Source organism: Rhagoletis zephyria, unplaced genomic scaffold, assembly GCF_001687245.7.
Source record: "Rhagoletis zephyria isolate East Lansing unplaced genomic scaffold, Rhagoletis_zephyria_1.1 Rzeph_scaffold_00280, whole genome shotgun sequence".
In the NCBI taxonomy this organism is placed as follows: Eukaryota; Metazoa; Arthropoda; class Insecta; order Diptera; family Tephritidae; genus Rhagoletis; species Rhagoletis zephyria.
In genome coordinates, this window is record NW_016157364.1 from 263,573 (window position 1) to 280,130 (window position 16,558).

Below are 16,558 nucleotides of genomic sequence, written 5' to 3' on the forward strand. Positions count from 1 at the left end.
TGCAGTGCCTAGCTGGCCCGGCAGCGTAAAATAGTCACTCGCAGTGGAAAGAATGCCGTACAGGTTGCTGAGGGTGTCGCTGAGGCTTGGTGGGCGTTTGCCACTTGAGTGTGTGTTAAGTTGTGAACAATTAAATTCGTATTAATGCGCGCGTTTGTTGGTTTCCAACAGTAACAATAACAGGAGCAACCATCAGCCATCAGTCCGCAGGCAAAGTGGAGTTATGTGTTTTGAAATTGTGCGGCGGCGGCTAAAGCAATGTATGGATAATTTGCTAATGTGACGCGTCGGCATGTGGCATGCGGCAGCAATTAAACACACGCGGTGGTAACATAAACGCAAAAACAAAACACAAACGCACTTTAGAAGCTCTAGCATGGCAGATGAGATGATATAACTAGTTGCATATATTCCCATTTACTATGTGCGACTGTTTGCTCCCTTTTGTTGCTTGGCACGTAATTAGTTCCATCCTGTTGGCAACAAAAAAAAAATAGTGTGAGAAAAATGCTAGCGCACCGCAATTTCCTTTTTTAATTGGAAAAAAATTACATCAGCGCTGATGGGACGTATGTAAGCGAAAAATGAATGAATCAACGCAGTAGATATGCATGTTGAGAGGAATGACTGACAGCTAGAAGCGCAGATAAACTGCAATTATAAATTATTCAATTTATGCGCGCAATGTACCTTCGCTTCAGCAGCTGCCGCAGCAGCATCAACAACTCGGGGAAGCTCAGCTTACCCACTGCTCTGCGAGCGCGCCGTCAGCGCAACGGATAATCGCCTGTGCGCCTGTGGCTTTCGCAATAAGTAGTATACGTACACGCTCGCGATCTGTACCAAGTTGTTGCCTCGAGTGCTTTTTCTTTTTATTACCTTTATTTTGCATTTATTTATGCTTCAATGATTTTTCACTCTGAACCGTGTGGCATCTTTGAAATTGAAGTGCAGCTGCTCCGCTGCAGCCTTGACGTTGCTAATGTGCCAACGGCAGCGGTGTAACGACAAATCCACTTAAGCCTCTGCAGCGCGTTGATCCGCATCGCGGCAACGTATGCAAGGGCGTCTTCTATAATGCCAATGGCACTGGCGTACAAGACAGCCAGCCAGCGTCTGCAAGGTCGTCGCATCAACGGCTGTCGCTCTCACTATTGCTGCCCTAACTCACGCTGCTTGCCTTTCTTCACTTTTTCGCTACCTATTTTCGTTGCTTGGCGTTTTTAAAGTCTTCGACTGTCTGCCTTCAATATATCTGTTTAAGTTGTTGCAACAATAACTCCCGCACGCACACCCTTTTGTTGCGTCTTCAACACTGCTGATGTTATTATTATTGGTGTATGGCTTGAGCAATTTCTTACCTTTTTAAATGCGCGTATGCGTAAGTCTAGTAGCAGCACCTCCACCCAATGGCAGACGACGGGCGATTGTAATCCAAACACAAGTAGTCTCTTTGTTTTTTATTTAGATTTTTTTCCTCACCCAGCCAACAACCTACCAAAAGGCCAAAAGGTCACTCGCATTCGCGGAAAAGCAGCGCTGTCCACTACTTTAGAGTATCGTCAACGCAAGGCCGGGCAGCACTGTCGCTACAACTGGGTTGTGCTCAGCGTTGCCGCTTTGGTAATTTTTTACCAAAATTGGTATTTTTTTCTATATTTATTAATTTTGGTAATTGGGCAACTTACTTTTCAATTTGGCAACTTTTTCGATTGGGTCCTACATGTAACATAGGTCAAAACAAGTTCTGATTTGACATTAGGAAGTTGGCCGTAAGCGTTTCCTTTTATAGAAATACCAGGTAATCCTGAAAGTTTCGCAAGACGAAAAGTTCTTCGGCGTTCCTTCTTCAAAGTGGGTATTGCTATATCTACCGCGTCCTTTTCCAGAAGGAAGTGGATGGTCCTACCCCTCCTTTTCAGTTCGTCAGCTTTGCAATTGCCAACAATATTTTGGCGTAACCCGGCAACCATATGAGTAGAATTCTATGTAAATATGTTCGTTCAAATATCATTTAGTAGGGGACTTAACTTTGTCTAAGTATGAGTCGAAAGCTTTAAGGACTGCCTTCAAGCATTGAATTTTGAGATATATGTATGTGCTCCAAAAGTAGGTTTATTCGCACAAATACGGCCTTACACGGTACCAAGTCGGGTGATCTCAGTGGCGAAATGAAATCTCTACGGGAAATTATGCGCCTAATAATCCTCTGTTATAATGAACCGTATCCACAATATATTTATTTTATTTAGCGTTTATGTAGTTGTGAGACTTTTAGCTTTCACGCAGATATAAAAAAATATAGGCGAATGGAGTGCTGGTTGCATGAAAAGCTTGGTGTCTTCGAATATATGTACATACATATCTATGTACAGTTCTGGACATAAAATAAATTTGGTAGTTTTTTATTGAATTTGTTAACTTTTGTTGTGGCAACACTGGTTGTGCTGTGCTATGAGCGCACCTCGCTACTACCGTTGCTCTCATTATTTTTTGTTATCGCTAAGGCCTTGACATGTTCATCCTCGCATATGCTGATGCTGCTTTGCTATTGTCGTTGCTCCTATTGTTTGTCACTAATGCTGTTATTTCACGTATGGGTTTGCTCTAATTGTTCGTTCCTTGTCATCCACACTTGCGCCACATTTTTCGTAGCTCTTCTTTTTATTGAGTATAATATTTAGCTTCGCGATTTTTGGCTTTGTTGCGTAATTATTCCCTCTCCAGCTTGGTTTGGAGTTGCTTGAAAGAGCGCGTAATTGAATTGAATTGGCAAAATTTGTGAAATTTTGGTATGAACTGCCATTTTCTGGTTCCCTAGAACTCATCCAAGACTTTTGACATAAAACTCATGAAATTCCCGCTTTCAGAAAAGAGTTATGTAACTTATGTCAAATCGGCTCTCATTCAAATTATTCATGCTTATCTTCCAAAAAAAAGGGAATACTATTTAGTTTATTAGGCACCAGTTTAGATAGTGGAAACCTTTTCCTCTACATAAATTCATTAAGTGACTTGTTTACGACGCTTTATGGAAAAGGTTGCCAATTAGCTCAGGAAGCTTAGTGATAGTGTAGTGCAATGTCCGCATGTTTAGCAGGAAAACAGTCAGATAGTCACAGATAGTGCCTTTCCTGGATCCGACTATCCGAGAGCTCAGCCTCTTTCCAATAAATAGTCCAAGAGGTACTTTTCGCTTGAATCGTTAGCTCAATTGAGGCCCTGAGTAGGCTAACTGACATTAAAAAATAATAAATAAAATTATAATAAAATATATAGCATCACGTAGGTACAATGAACTTTTTAGTAAAAGGTCGCATTTATTTTTTATATATCCTTTCTCATATTACTAAAAAAAATTATTGTAGATAGGCTCCTGTGGCCCTCATGGCCTCAATTCTGCCTGCAACGGCTGAATGAATAAGGGGAAATAATATTTTCTGTTTAAGAGTATCAGCTATTAAAGTCAAAGATCGATTAAGGATAAGAAGTCGACTACCTATATCCGTAATTTTGAGAGCTTAATCGTTAAGCGAAAGCTTCTGAACTTATTTTAATAGTAACTCCCTGAGCGGTACTTCATTTGGCATGTCTAGTTAAAGGTTTTTTCTGCGATTTAAGATTTTTCTCAAGAAAAAAATCGATGACTCGCCACTGTCAACCCTTCACTGACTTACATTAAAAATAATAAAGCCTTTTTCATAAAGCTGCTCATAATCCAGATTGGTGTTGCACCTAACGCAGTTAGGTCAAAGCTTTGTCGGCTTACAGGTCACCACAGCTGATTGTCCTTGACTCAAAATACAGCCAGCCGTTGGATTATATTTTTCATAGCCTGTCCGCTAGCTACTGCTGTGAGAGACAACTTGCTCTGCACCTGAAATTATATTCTGCGCGTGAGTTAAACAAGCGCATTACCACTTTATGGTTTGCCTTGCAAAATTGTAAATAAAAAAATGTTGTTTTGCACTCAATCAAGTTCGCAGTTCTGACCAATCTGTTGCCGTCAAATCAGTTCCGCCCTTGTTGATGCCACGCCTACTACTCCGCCTTTTTAATGCTGGTACGGCTGTCGCTGCTTTGCAGAAATATTGTGTGTATTATTAAAAAAACGAGTCGAAAGAGAAAAGCAGCGAAGTGCAAATAGGAAAAAAATTCAACTCCAGCGTTCTTCAATAGGCAACTGTGTACAGTAGCCAAACTAACAATCAACCAACGAAAACAAGTAATAATGCTGCTATAAAACAGCTAACAGTAGCTGCTGGAGCTCGACAATTCGCAGCCCGCGCTCCGCCAGCATCAACTAACTACAGAGCAATATTTTACTGATACTTATTCATATACATACTTACTTGCAAGTTGCGCATATATTTTTATTGCCGTTGAATTGCTGCACTTTTTCTTGTTGGCACTTGATTTATGCGCAGTTGGCCTGGGGTCAGTTTAATTCTTGTAAGTTTGTATGCATTTAAGACTCGATCTGTGCTGAGTGCGCGGCAACGTGTGCAAAATGCAAAAAGTGACTACAGTTAGCAGCATCAGCGTGGCAACTGGCATCGGCATTGGCTGTGAGACACAGATATGCGGCAGTAATGCAACTAGTATTGCAGCAGGTTAACACCGTTACTTGCGCTCATCGTAAGCTGCCCGGCCTGGCCGCCAGGAGTGCGCTATTTGGGAAACCAGTTGTTGCTGCGCGTGCAACTAGAAAAACAGGCGACGCGTGCATTTAACAATTACTTTATGTTGCTGACTCTCCAGCTGGATGTTGCTGTTTTTTATGCGCGCGTTACACAAGCGCTCACTTAGATTATGGCCTCAAAATTTCTTTCCATTTATGTCTTGCTTTTGTTTTTTGTTGGTTGAATTGCGGGCTCATACTTGAAACCGCAATATCTGCCTGATAACGCCTCAAACAGTTAAGTGCTGCTGCTGTTATTTTATTAACTCGCCGCCATTTATTCACTTGTCATGTGGCCGTTACAAGCAACGCATCTAGCTGTCTACCAACCACTAGAACTGGCGCTTGCTGCCTTGCCAATTTTTCACATTTATTACGAATTTTAAGTGCGGCATTTTATGTGGTACATTCGCGCGTACGCACAAATTATCACATGCGCGTCATGTTAAGGCCATTATACGGACACTGCTTCACACTCGGGCGTCTGCATTTGAATATCCAGCGGTGCGACATTTGAAAATATTATGTTTATGAAGAGTGCGCCCATGCACGCCCCAAAGTTACATTTTGTCCAAATACTAAACAGGCGAACGCTTGGGCATTTGTAACGCGCAACGCTCCTTTTTCTGTTTATGTGCGTTCTCCCTCTAATGGCGCGTATTTTAACATTTAATGTCGTGTAAAAGCGCACATTAAAAATTGTATTACCGTCGCAGTAAAGTTGTTACTTTGGTTGTTGCTTTTAAGAGTATTCTCTTTCCTGCTGCGCTGTGACTGTAGCTCTTGATGCACGACACATATCTTTGACACTCTACAGCTGTCATTTATTTTATGATTGTACTGACAATTGCGGCGACACATTCTCGTTTATTTATTATCTATGTATGTATGTAGCTCACAAATTATGAGCGTCGCCATATTGGCTGTCATATTTCGCTTTCACAGCTGATTTATAGAAAATTTAGCGCGCGAGACAAGCGCTAAGTGAGTGACAGCTTTTAGCAAGAGCGCTGGTGGTGGTGTTTTGTTTTACATTTGTCAAATGTACTTGTGTTCATTTCGGTAGTGCATTTAAAATAAAATATGTTTTCTAAAACACCGCGAGCGTCCACAATGATGTTCCTGTATAATTTGAGAAATGGTTGGTAAGTTGAATTGAATGCATTTTTGCAGAATTCAGAAGTGGCATATAACAATCAAATATACTTGCATATCTTGCTTGACGTTCAAAGGCAAAAAGAGCAAATGCACCCAAGCTTTTCGAGAAGAGAATTGAGACGGCCCAATTGATACAGAACTAGAAGACTGAGACAAACTAAAACTATGAACTAAAGTAAATTTTAACTAACGCGAACCCAAAGAATTTACTTCGTTTATTAAAGTAGATTTTAAGTAAACGCTGTTAAATTTTGCTTTCCTTTTCACGACACGTGTTAGCTAAAAACTCTTAAACCTCACCTTATTTTACAGTTAAGGCAGCGCGCATACTGTTAACACCGATCAATGGCGCAGTAGTCGACGTAAATGGAACACTACATCCCTTCGTTTGAGCAATCACTCTGTTTGCAAATACACTCAACGCAGAGGAACTATTGTTTAATTAATTAGTAAACTCATACGTTCCCAAACATATGAAACAAATTAATTATCCACAAATATGGAAAAGCCACAAATCGAACAACATAATCTTACTACATGCCAGCTGTTGATTCGCATAAATTCCTGTCTGCTTGCCATTGACATCTGAAATTCGATAAAAGGCTAATTTAAAAAGCTTTCCAGAATTTATTTATTAAACCAACACAATTTAGTAATTTTTGGTTAAAAATTCATTACCACTTTTGACGCATAAAAACCCACGCACACAGAAACAGGAATGTTCAACGCTGATAAAAAAAATGGCAAATATTTATAGCAGCAATAAAGTTTGGTTTTTCTGTGTGCGTAAAAACGCTACTGTGCACCACATTAAATCTGCTCAACAATATTTATTTGTTGTTTTCCACATTTTTTGTAAAAAAAAACTTAAAAAAAAGAAACGACAGCAGCAACTTTTATTAGCGATTACAAGGCGACTGTGCGATGTGGAAAATATGCTTTTTACGAGCATGCCGAGTAGCGTGTTAAGCGCATTTTTACTAACGGAATTTATCACGTGTCAGCACAATGTTAAAATTGCGTATTGGTAAAATGAACAGAGTAAATAATTCACGCCGGAGTTCGAAGACTATATTAAGCTATACAGAATCTTCTCAGGGCAAGCATTTCTCTGATGTTAGACCCAAAGGTCTTGCAATTCAAGCTTAACAATTTTTAAAGAATTTCCTCGAACATAAGATTTGTAGCTTTAGCGATTGTTTTATTAAAAAAAAATCTTCATTACGTGGGTTTGTAAAACTATATTTTTTTTTATTTTTACGTATTATTCCTAAAAATCTTCTTGTAGAGTTGCGCTAACATCATTTAGGTTTGCTCTGCTCACCACATTCCAGTTTAAGCTCAAAATACCACTTATTTTGCTATATTCTGTAACCAGTTAACGTTCCTAAAACTGTCGCGACCCCCAAATTAGCGCTAACTGGTTACAGAAACCCCACTCTGATTGGAATGACGCTAAATTAATATTATAACCAGGCTAAATATTCTTCAAACCAACCATCAATTTAATGCCTACTTATTTAGCTTAAGCAGCATTAAAAATACATAGAAATCTTATGTTTCGAAAATCCGTACTATTTTTGAGCGACCAAAGCCCCTCGAATGACAGTGAGTTTATTAGGATCTGTAAAAAGCTGATAAGGGATCGAACTGTATATTTTATATTAGCGCAATATTCTCAGGGCTACTGGTGATTGCTTCTTTGGCCGCTTAGTGTAACAGAATAGGCCGTTCCTCTAAATAATACATTAGTCTTTCACCGACAACAATTTCGCTTTTAAGAGGATCTAAGAAGATCCGAGTCACCGGTAGTGCGAGTTTTTTCTCCGGGGGTAGATTTCTAATAAATTAGTAAATTCGACTGTTTCTTCTGTTCTCCTGACCTAGAAGTAATTGTTTAGAAGGAATAGCGGGGTATTCAGATGTTTGAAATCATGATTCCCAATCACCTCACACTCATTTAACTGTGCGTAGGGAAAAAAATTTGAGGACTTTACTACTATTTCCGACTTTCTTGCTAATCGTTGTGAAGATTAGGTATTCCTTCATATGTAGGTTCTAATCTGAGCAAAAAACAACTAAACTACTTCTAGTAAGCTTTTAAGACACCTCAGCTGATACCAGTTGGCGAAATCTCACTAGTTCCGAACTAGAAATATTATTCTCTAGCTAATTTTTTCCTCCTGGGCGTCTTTTAGGTATTGAGCCTATGCATTAATGTAGCTTAAATATTCACGTTCGGCACTTTAAAAACGTCAAAGCATTTGGAAGTAAATGCGAACTGCCAAGGCTGAATAAGGCTTATCGCAAAATTCTTAGAAAACTTTAACTGAAGTAGCGAGTAAATATATTTAGTAAACAAAGCGCACGCATACATACATGCAATAAATTTGTGCAAATAAAGTCTACAAATACATATACTGTTATTTAAACAAAAGCTTTGTGTGTGTGTAAGTGTGTCTTCGCTGAACTATTAAAATTTATCAATACAGCGGAAATGCCAAGATGCAATTCATTCGCTGTGCTCAGCTCATTCTAAGAAATAAATATTGTGGTTTATACGCCGCCGCTGCCGCCGCCCCCTCTCTAGCCGCTACACGCCAGCTACGCTTTGAAGTAAATTTCTATTTCGTAGACATATGCAAATTTCGCCTCGTTTTATTATTTGCACAAGCGGCAGTTCACATTTAGATTTCAACTGTGGCGTGATGTGGCGCGGCGCGCTTAGGAAAGTAGGAGAGTAGCTGTTGAAAGCTAATTGCGTTTGCTAATTAAATTTCTAATAATATTGTATGTATGGATTTAAAAAAAAAAAGAAAACGACTAATAAAAAAATATTTTTTTAAATATATATAACATTACAAGTGCAATCAATTTGTTATTATTGTCAAGAAACGATAAATAAATCTCATTGCCGCCGCACCCAAAACAATTTTTTATTAAGTGATGCATTACTGTAGCGACATTATTTTATATTTATTGTGCATGTATTGCTATTATTATTGGGTCTCGTGCGCCAATCGCCCGAACGATAAATAAATCAAAGAAAAGTTTGTAGTTTTTTTTCTTGTTGTTGTTATCGAACTACGTGTTTATTAGCGAGCTGCGATAAATTTGCGATAAAAATTTAGAATGCCCACATGTTTGTATGTATGCATACATATGTATGTATATGCAAGTAAAAATATTTTGTATAGCAACTTTTCGTGTTCCACAAAAACCATAACAAAATAAACGAAAATCTAAAACAAAATTAAGTGAAGCGAAACACAAATTAAAATCAAACGAAGAAAATGTGCGAAATATTATCAAAGTGAGGCGCCGTTGAATGTATATAGTTAAGTGAAAAAACTAAAAAATAACATAAAGTCGCAAAAGAAGCAGCATTATACCGCAAAATGTAAACAAAGTGCCGCGCTGCCGGTAAGCGTTTTGCAGCTGCGCAAAATGTGTTTACTTCTTCGCAAATTAATGGAAAATTTCCTATTGCCTGTTGATTTTGACGAGTGAGCGTCGAATATTCGATAATCAGAAAAATTACTACGACTGCGAGCAGCGTGCAAGGCACAAACAACTATCTGTGTTAAATGTGCTTGTCACTCGCATGTGAATTGCGCAATTTCGTGTGAAATTTGTGTTCTAACCTTTTATTTTACTATATTCAACTTGCGAGAAATGGCAAAGCTTATTCTTAGCAAAATCTCCAGTTTTGTTTGAAAAAATTTCTTCTGCGTGCTGTAGTTCTGCCTTCGATTATTCGCCCAAAGCTTCAAAGGTGTATTTCTCAGCAGCATTGGAGTCTTGAAAAGCTATGCTTTTTACAACTTACATGACCATAGGTGAGTATAAAACTAAAAAAAACTGCGTTTGTTAAAAAGAAAAACAAAAACAATTTGGAAAATAATATTTGTTTACCCCATAAAATGTATCAATAGCAAAAATATTTGCCTAAAAATGCGTTATGGAAAATTGCATGTGCCAAAAAGCTTAAAAATAGTTGTCCCAAAACGAAATATCTTAACAGTTTTGTCCCAAAAACTCAATTATGTACCAAATTGGAGAAAAACACTTCTGACTGTAGAAAAACCCGTGTCCAAAAACCTAGTGTCCCAAAAATATTGTCCCAAAAATACAAAAAAAATTAGGTTCGAGGTTGAAACTGTTTCAATGTGAATTTGGTTTTTTATACTCTTTCAATTAATAAAAATCCCGAATCAAAATTTCAAGTTAATGTCAAAGGGCCTCTGTTCCAAAAATACTTTTCTTATTTTACAATTTTTTGGACTAGCAAATTTTTTTTTAATATTTTTGTGAAAACAATATTTTAGTATAAAACTTGTTTAATAAAAATTTTAAATTTGACAATTACAAATCTTAAATTTATATAAAAAATATTATATGTATAATACTGTTCTTTTTTTTAATTTGCTTTACCATTAATTCTAGTAGCTCGTTTCTATAACTCTACCGATTATTTCTCTACTAGTAGGAATATACGTCATTCTCTACTACTCATTAGCAGTAGAGAACAGGGCAGCGAATTCATATCTCAATTCGCCTTGGTAGAAAATTGTTACAGAAACGAGCTACGGGGGTTGGAAATATGAAAAATCAAGAAAATTTATTTGAAGTTAATATGAAAACATAATTTTTCATTTAAATTGCTGGTGAAACCAGCAGTTATTGTTTTTTTTTAGCATTCAAATATTTGTTCGTCCCAGAATTTTTTGCATTTTACCCCGTTATCATATATTCACAAAAATTTTTTGATTAAAAATAAATCTTTTTATAAACTTTTGAGTTCAAAGAGTTCGCTTCCTCTCAAGCAAAACGAGGCTGGCTTTGTGAAGTCACAGCCAGCTTAATTACTTCCAAATCTTCTTTTTACATATGAAATAAAAGAAAATTTAATTTTGCACACAGCACAAATGAGGTTAAGTTCACGCTTGAGGGACTCTAAATAGCTTACTGCGTTGTTTAAATTTTTGTTTTTATTATTTTAGTTTCGAAAACAATGTCACATGTTGACCCCACGTGACGGGACATTGCCATAAGACAAAGTTTCGACAAATAGTAATAAAAATTTCAGAAAAAAAATCTTGCAAATTGCTACCAAAAGCAATTTTGAGTAATTACGTAAAAAGAGGGACGACATACTACTTATAATTTGCAACACGAAACTGTGTAGAGCTACTCGCAAAAGTTAGCGTGTTTCATCAATAAAAAAGTAGTGGAAAAAATAGAAACGCAATTTCCGCAATTTTAAAGTAGTTAAATGAAAATTAAAAAAAAATAGCACAAAAAATTAAATTGGGAACAAAGTAGATAAGCGACATAGAGAATCGCGAACGTGCACAACGAATTAAGCGCAAACGTAAAATGAAACAAAAAAAGGTTAACAGCGGCGAGGTGAAGAACAAGCGCAAAAGATCTGGAGCTATGCGTAGGCTGTGGTTAACAGTAGTGAAACAAAAAGTTTCTCACGCCACGAGCGGTCAAGCGTTCACTCGATGTGAAGTGTGCATGAAAAGCTGAGCCGCCTTCTGAGCATTCTATAAGCCGGGCAAACCACACATTACTCAACTATACGAATAACGAGCAAACCAAAGGCTTATAATTATGTAAAAGCATAGACATTGGCACTGAGTTTTGCTGGTAATCATATAACTACTAAACTTGACTTGGTCGCGACGATGCTTCTGTTACATTTCACTGCACATGCAGAGCCATACAAAACGAATCACACGGTATGTCGATGTGTAATAGAGAGAAAAGAACGCAGAAAGTCTGTGAAATTAAAATTGTGACAGGTGAGGAAAATGTAGAGCGTGAAGAAATGTGCTAAGTATGGAGCTGACTTCCTGGGCAGTCTTGATGCTTGGCGATGAGAGCTTATTGCTTGCGAGAACATAAGGTAGGTTAATACATAGGTATGTGGATCTCGTAGGCAACTTCAACGAATCGGTGTAAAATTGAAGAAGTAAAAAGAAAAAATATTCGAGAAGAGGAAACGTAAATGCTGGTTAAAGTACACGTCCAATTTGTGGTAATGGTGCGACATAAGAGGAACAGGGTGGTTTATTCGACGAAAAAATTAAAAGACTTGAAACAAAACTTTCCTGATGTTATTGATGCTGCAGTCAAGGCGAGCGCAGATTCCAATTATTTGCATATAAAGGTAGATATGGTAATTTTCAAGGCAATATATCTGATATCATAAAATCGAAGAAATAAGAAAAAACAAGTAAGAGCAGCGCTGTCTTCGGCTATGCCGAAGGCTTCATACCTTTCATGAACATCTGCAAATTTTACTTTGACAGATTACTGCTTTTGAATACATCTGCATACATCGATANAGACCAAGCTCGAATAGTGCGCGGAAAATATTAAGTCTGTTCAGAAGTTTCCAATGGCAGTGGATTTGGCGGCGGTGCTTTGAAGTCGAGCTGCTATCGAGAAAAGGCTGGTTTGAAGTCTGGGTAAATCATCATTGTATCGGCCGCAAATGACTACTTCACCAGCTCAGTAAAGGAACACGTGTAGGTTATCCGAACTCCCCTATAGCAACTCCTAAAAAGAGGATTGCTTGGAGAGATAACTACAAAGCTGTCCATCATAATATTGTTTTTACCCACGGATGGAAGGAAAGAAAAAGTACTTGGCGACTAGAGGCCTTTATGAAGTGACAGCCAAAATCCAACAAACCTAAGCCTGAATCCGCTTTACTTTAGCCAATTCAGAGTAATTGAGCGCTCAATAGTAGTCAGGTTACTCCACCTCGATATCTTGTAAATATAGTCCGGTTTGGATCATAAAAGACTGTTTCGCACTTTTATATCACGGTCCCATATGCCCAGTCATGCGACTACTTACCGACATTCACTAAGCAACCGAATTCATAGCCGAATTTAACTCTTTAAATCCATAAAACTTTTCCCCAGCACTTCTCAAAAAATCCCAAAATTTAATTTTCCTTACAACGACTTCGTAAAAAATTTGCATAGAAATAAAATAAAATGTACCAAACGATACCGGAATCGTCTTCTTGTCGTCGCTTTAGCGTCTGCTCTCTACCTCCTCCACCACTTCCACGACTTAGGCGCATTTGTAAAGTCCCGCTGTGCAATTAGCAAAAATTCATTTGCACATAGCAAAACAAAAGTAATCACAGTCAAAACGTTGAAACGAAACCAAAAACAACGGCAACAGCAATACCAATAACAACAACAATTATAATAACGACACAAATAACGAGAACAAAACAACGCAATAAACGAGCAAAAGTAAGCGTGTCGTCTCAGTAAGAAAAGTCAAAGGCTAAGATGTAAAGTATCTACAAGAGGTATTTACAAGAAAAGTCGCGCAATTTGCTTGAAAAAGGCATTTTCACTGCCAGCGTTTGTGTGTAAATATGCGCATTTCATGTTTTACAGTTACACGAACAACGTGCCTGGACACTCAAGCGAAAAATCGATGAAAAATAGTAAAAAGAAACTATTGAAGTGTGTTTTAGTGTTTTATTTTGTGGGGAATCTTGCGTCGCATTCACGTGAGCTGGTTGAAAATGAGAAAAAAGTAATGCGAAAAGCAAATAACTGAAATGTGATGAAGTAAGGGAGCGCGTTGGGTGTTGGTTTATTCGGCTTACGAACATAGATAGGTTCTGCCAGGGCAGTAGATTGGCTAATAGCCGATGTACTCTGGGTTGAGGTCTAGGCTTCAAGTCTTTTGCACTGTTCTACAAATAATACGCTTATAATTTTTAGGTTTATATTTTTTTCCAAGAGTTGAGTAGCTTAGTTACTTTTTCGTGGAAAGCGCTGGATGGATTCGCCAATACTTGACATCGTTTGATATGACTATCCTAGATCTCGCTAAAGTGTGGTATGCTTTAAGTGGACACTTTGGCCTAATGTTCACGAAAAAACGAATTCATAAAGCGCTAGAAAGCGCCAAGAACTTTCTATGCCACTGTCCCATAATGGCCAAAGCGATGCGGCTTTACCTTCTCGAAAATTTTTTGACTAACTATATGCGAGACTTAAGCTCCTCAAAAATCCACAATTTTCAGCGATTCACAAAAAACTAATCGCTTTTGTTTCTCAGGGTATGCATTCATCAGGACCTTAATAAAGGCAGCAACTACACCATTATCTATAGGAAACTCTTGTCTTTTCATAAACCTATAGCCTCATCTGGTTAGTTAAAGCTGTAAGAGTTCAGCTCTCTGGCTGCCTTTGCCATTAAATCCATCTGGTGCGAACAAAACGTTGTATCCGAATACATGACCCTTATAAGGTTACAATCATGACCTAATGGCTTAACTGACTTCTTGTATAAGAAAGGTTAGATGTTTTGGCGCACCTTCCCTTGAAATTTCCGGAATTGTATTTATTGTTTTCTCCCTTCTGAAGGCGAGCATAATTCAATAAACGACCCGATTTCTTTTTTAAGTTCGGGAGGTACAGCATACTGGGAACTGTCTAAATATTTTGGAGTGAAGCGATGTTCCACCGGGGGTCTTGGCAAAATAGAGAGACTTCCTTGGTATGAGCAAACTTCCGGATGGAGAAACCTCATTGGCGCGCTCGCCCTAAGATGGGATCGGATTTCTCCCAAGTAACTTTGTCGTCTCTCTTCTGTAAGCGAGGATAGTTGTTCTTCTGATCAAAAAGAATGGGACCCTTTTTAAATATTCCGGAAAGGAAAACAGTTTGAGAGGAGGCTGATGGTAGATCTCAGGTAGGGAAAATCGCAGCGCTCGTCTCTCGTGAGTACTGTCATGCTTGAAACGCATTGAAAATGACGGGCTACGGGCTACATCTACCAAATTATTTTAGCAAGTACCCTTACGTGGATAATTAATTTATTTCTATTTGTCGAGTGGCAGATAAGGTTCTTCTTATTTTAGGTCAAACTCATACAAATTCATGATGTCGCTGCCGTGTTAATAAAATTCATGTGGTTAGATAATGACGTGGTATTATCTACAATGGCCTCTGTTTCTAATTAGGCCTAATTTTTATTAAGATTTGGTAATATCGGGAATTTATGGTACAAATATTAATAAATTGATCTTTTGATTTTCATGAAAAGGTTCTTTTTTATGACTTACACTCAATATTTTTGATTACACAAAAATGAAAACGATTTGACCTAGATTTTTTGCGTAGTTTTTGAACATAAAAAAATATGAAAACTGATTGAAAATTAAAAAAAAATTTAAACGTTTTGTAATTAACTTTTTAAATACGATTTATCTTAAAAACATATAAACATTAGATTTTTATTAATACCACTTTCTTCTTTCTTTATTTTAATTTCAATTGTTCAAATTATTTTTCAAAACTTCCGAGTGTTTTAATATGTTTTGAAAGTTATATTTAAATTTTGGATTCGATTAAAATTTTAGCGCAAAATATTTTGTAAAATTTTTTATTTTTAGCGATTACTTTTCTAATTTGTTTTTGCCATGCATTTTTCCACATTTTCTTCGCCGTGTACGAACATTTTTTGCACGTCTGTGCTGCGCTGTACAGCTTACAATGCCCGGCTAATTGCAGTCAATGCAAATCTTGTTGCACTTTGCGACGGACAGACAGACAGACAACCAGGCCGACGGACATAAAAAAAAACTTGTACAATTGATCGCTTGTTGGTATTGTTGTTGGCTACCAGCAACATTGATGCTTAGTGAACGATTGTGACTGTAACGGATTGTTGGCTGCTTTACTTTTATATCTTTTTGTTGTTGTTATTGTTGGCTGTATTCGTCATTCCTTAACAATACATTTGAATGATTGTAGCTGCGCTTTTGTTGCTGATCCACTCGCAGTAACTTGTTTTTTTTTTTATACCCGAGCGCACTTGTGCACAATATAACCACGCCCACCTCCACGCCCACCTCCCATATAACGGTAATTTTCAGAAAAACGAAAACTGCGATATTTTAGTAACTACTGAAGATAATTCACTCAAAATTGATATTTACAATAATTTTTAGACGAAAAACAAGAATATTATAAATTTTTGGAAAATGGGCGTAGCCACGCCCACTTATGGTTACATGTGTATATCTTGGTAACCGCTACACCAATTTCTTCCAAACTTGGCACAGTTGTTGGTCCTGGTACAGCATACCAACTGGCCGAAAATTTCTAAAATCGGACAATAACTACACCCACTTCCCATATAACGGTAATTTCGAGAAATACAAAATCTTCGATAAATCAGTAAATATTGAAGCTAATTTATTCAAAATTGATGATTGCAACAATTCTTTACCAAGAAATACGTTTATGACAAAATTTTGGAAAATGGGCGTAGCACCGCCCACTTGTGATCACATATATGTATCTCGCTAACCGTTCTAGCAATTTGTACCAAGCTCGGTATGGTTATTGTGCTTGCCACATAAAAGCAAACCGTTGAAAATTGTTGAAATCGGACTAAAATTGAGGCCGCTTTTCATATAACGGTAAATTTCAGATATGCTTGAAATTTCAATATTTCGAAATTTAAGGACGCTAATTTACTTAAAATGTATACACCCCGGCTTATCATGTAGCGGTAGCTTTCGGAAAGGTGGAAAACATATATTTAATACTTGCGCCGGGTATTTAATGTTCGGCTCCGCCCGAACTTAGACACTCTTACTTGTTTTGTTGTTGCCATTGTGCTGTTGCTGCTGCCGCTACTAGTTTGTCATTTCTCTAGTGG

General features: G+C 37.6%; 1 long non-coding RNA gene across 1 annotated transcript in view; it reads left to right on the forward strand.

Annotated features, from left to right (window-relative positions):
- The window catches only part of LOC108358658 (uncharacterized), a 51,708-nt gene extending 41,757 nt beyond the window's left edge, over positions 1–9,951 (forward strand). Inside the window, exon 3 of the long non-coding RNA XR_001846809.1 lies at positions 9,037–9,951. This is a non-coding gene — a long non-coding RNA (uncharacterized LOC108358658). The remainder of the gene's footprint in view (positions 1–9,036) is intronic.
- Positions 9,952–16,558: the final 6,607 nt, after the last annotated feature.